At 37.2% G+C, this 3,470-nt stretch overlaps 1 pseudogene; it reads right to left on the reverse strand.

Annotated features, from left to right (window-relative positions):
• Positions 1 to 1,355: 1,355 nt before the first annotated feature.
• Positions 1,356 to 2,224, reverse strand: LOC141418059 (probable G-protein coupled receptor 141; annotated as a pseudogene).
• Between the last annotated feature and the right edge of the window lie 1,246 nt (positions 2,225 to 3,470).

Genomic DNA, 3,470 nt, shown 5'->3' on the forward strand with positions numbered 1-3,470 from the left:
ATAAACTTTGCACATACTCCTTTGTACAAACTATGATCACTTGTTAGCCATTAGGGCATTGCATGGTTATATGGTTCATTAAATATAGTCTCAAAGGTAGCATTATTACAAAGTCAAAGTACATGTCAATTTCTGCAGCATATAAATAGAATCTAAGTTCATTGTCTTGTTGTTTTTATTGAGCTTAGCTGACACCAACATTAATTTTCATTATGTAACACTACTTGGCTGTAGAGGGTGCCTTGAAAAATCATACAAACATTCCCAAATTTTCAAAGGTTTGGGCTCTAATTATCTGTTGGTGTGCTTGGATTATGTCCAGTTTCTTGTCACCTTTTCCAGTTTCTTTTCCTGCTTAGTGAACCGATGTTTGGGAGGTGGTTCTGGAAAGTAACCTCTGTTTCCTGAGTTCCATCAGATTGAGCCACACCAATGGTCAGTCTCTCCTAGAAGTTTCTTCTAACTCTTGGTCTCTCTGTCTAAGCTAATGCTTCCTTCCAAATACTAATGTCAGCAGCTGTAGCCTTACTGGCAATCAGTAAGTCTATTTCATGTTGAATAAATTAAGACCTTTCTGCAGCCCATTTTATCTATAGAGTTACTATCTATAGGCTTTCTGCATCTTGGAGGACAAAAATGGAGAGGAAGAACATTCTAGAATCAGAGCTCAATAAGAGCAAATGTCTGGAGAATCTAGGAGAAAACCAGTATCTCTGCTTGGCTCAAGTAAGTACTGCATGAGAAAAAAAAAGATGGAAAGGCAAGGCATGGTGGTGCAAGCCTGTAAGCCCAGCTATACAAGAGGTGGATATAGGAAGATCAAGGTTCAAGGCCAGTCTGGGCAAAAAAGCTAGTGAGAACTTATCTAAAAAAAATGAACAGGGTATGGTGGATCATGTTTTCAATCTCAGCTACATGGAGGCAGAGGTAGAAGGGTCACAGTCTGATGATGGCACTAGTCCAAAGTTCAAGACTTTCTCTGAAAAATAACTAAAGCAAAAAGGGCTGGGTGTGTGGATCAAGTGGTAGAGTGTTTGAGCACAAAGCTCTAAATTCAAACTCCTGTACTAAAAAAAAAAAACAAAACGAGTGAAAAGGAGGAAGGAAACACCTGGTCACTGGTGCAGGACTGAGATTGAATGTAATCTAAAGCAGACATTGAACTGTCAATCATTCTCTAAGGAGAGAGGAACAATCAGTCCATCTTCATTGTTTTTTTGTAGAAAATCAGTTGTAATTAAATGCAATCTAATGATTTAATGATGAAGAACAGAGAATTCAAAAAATTTCAAAACCGAAATGACTTGGTCATGACAGTAGGAAAATCTGTTACAAAGTAAGTGATAACAGAAGACTTAATGGATAACTCCTCCTATGAAACACAGCATATCCAAGCAACAGTCATCAAAGCAACACAAATTTCATTATAAAGTGCTAAGTTAGAATTTTTTTCCCTGAATAATTTTAAATAAAGTATATCCGCAATGCATGATGGGTTATGAAACAGAAAACTACCACTAGGAGGAAAAAGAAGCTCTTGATTTAGACTGTAGACTCTAGATGGCCTCACATGCCAGGCCGAAGGGCCTTTATCAGTTGAAGATGACAACCGTCTGCGTCAGGAAGAGGCTCACAACTGTTGCTATGATAATGACAATGAGAGAATAGTTCATGGTGATGATTTCCTTGTGGTTGAATCTCTGTAGAACTCAAAGCATCTCTGCTGTTTTGAGTAACTTGGATCTGTGCCATATTGTAAAAAAAAGATTGGCCAAAAAATGAGGCCACCAACCATCCAAATAATAATTCTTGAAACTACTGCATGATGCTTTTGTAACTGTTGCATATGGAGTTTCTTAAAATAGATGAGCAATCGGAGAGTGACAATGGTCACATAGAAAATAAAGGTGAAGTACATATGACCATATGTGATGCTGCTAACCACCCGGCAGGTAAAGGATCCAAGCTTCCAGGTGTCTGAGAGGTAGTAGCTGAGGTGGAATGGAAGGCTGACCGGGAGGATGGAGTGCAGTGCAATGACATTGAGGTTGATCATGGCAATCACTGAGTGGCTATTCCTTTAGGACATCGTGCATGACATCATAACTATTCCGGCAGTGCCCCCAAGGAAGACAACACTATAGAGCATTATCAGAACCGTCCTGCAATAGGCGTCACAGTGGTCCATGCTTGAGATGTTTGACAGGGTGGTTGTATTGATCATCTCCACCTTTTGCCCCAAAGAGGTTAGTAGACATAAACCACTAAATCAAAAGTTTTACAAATAATTATGGTGGCTGTATTGAAACTACATAATCAGAGAGCATTAAAAGTATCGTATTTTGCAATACTAGATGACTATTTACAAAACTGAAACCATATGCCAAAAAAATATTATTGGTGATTCTACCCAATAATTCAAACATACTGAAGAGACAGAACTAAGCGACATTAAATTTAAAAAAGTAAGTTTAAATGTAAAGTTCAGAACTGTGCATCCTAATATTCTACAACAGATACGTTTATACACATATATCTGGATGAGGGGGGAGACAAGTTCACTTCTGTCAAAATTTAAGGAAGGGCCAAAATTTCAGCAATCAAAATAAATAATATTTTAATGTAATACTTTTAAAATCAAAACCGATGCAAAAATCTTGGTGTGCAAAATCATAAAATTTAAATAAAGTCAAGATTAGTATACACTTAGCCCACACAATCAGCTCAGATTTATGAAGGTCACCCTTCCTGTTGTCAGACAAATTAATTTGAGACAGTGTACAGAAAACCACAGAAATCGTGTGTAATTATTGTAAGGTATATAGAACATTTTATAGGTTTTTCTATGAGCAGCCTTTGAGCAGGAAGCAGATTAAAATGAATATATTTCTTCTACCTCTTTCTTCTTACACTGGAATCTTCCCCTGCAATGCTCAGTTAGATTCCGGAGAAGTGATGGCGTTTGAAGATGGGTCTGCTTAGTTGTTATTTAAGTTTTCCAGGCGTGAAAGTTTGAGGGGAAGTGATTTTGTAGTAAGCAGTACGACAGCACTGGCAATCTGCCATCCTGCAAATAAGTGCCAATTCTGCCATTTAGATGCTGAGGGACTTTGGCTTCATGGGCTTTTGGTTGTGAAATGAGAAAGGTTATATTGCCTGCATTAAAGAGTTATTAAAAAATTCAATGAGCTAGTGTTTTGAGATAGCTTTATAATTGAAAAAAGCCATATAAAATGTTATGATTCTTAAGATTAAACAACAAGAAGACATTTTTACCTCTTGTTCTTTACTCTAAGTAGGGGCAGATACATAGTTAGTTACACAAAACTGTTATTGTAGCTATAATTTGATCAGTTTCTGACTATTTAAAAAACAACAAATTCACTAGATCTTTGTCCTGACAGTATGTGTTCTGGGTGTCAGTAGTTCAAATTTCTTTCTCTGCAAGGGTCTGGGTCGTATTTTTATAT

Source organism: Castor canadensis, chromosome 2 (genome assembly GCF_047511655.1).
Source record: "Castor canadensis chromosome 2, mCasCan1.hap1v2, whole genome shotgun sequence".
Classification (NCBI taxonomy): Eukaryota; Metazoa; Chordata; class Mammalia; order Rodentia; family Castoridae; genus Castor; species Castor canadensis.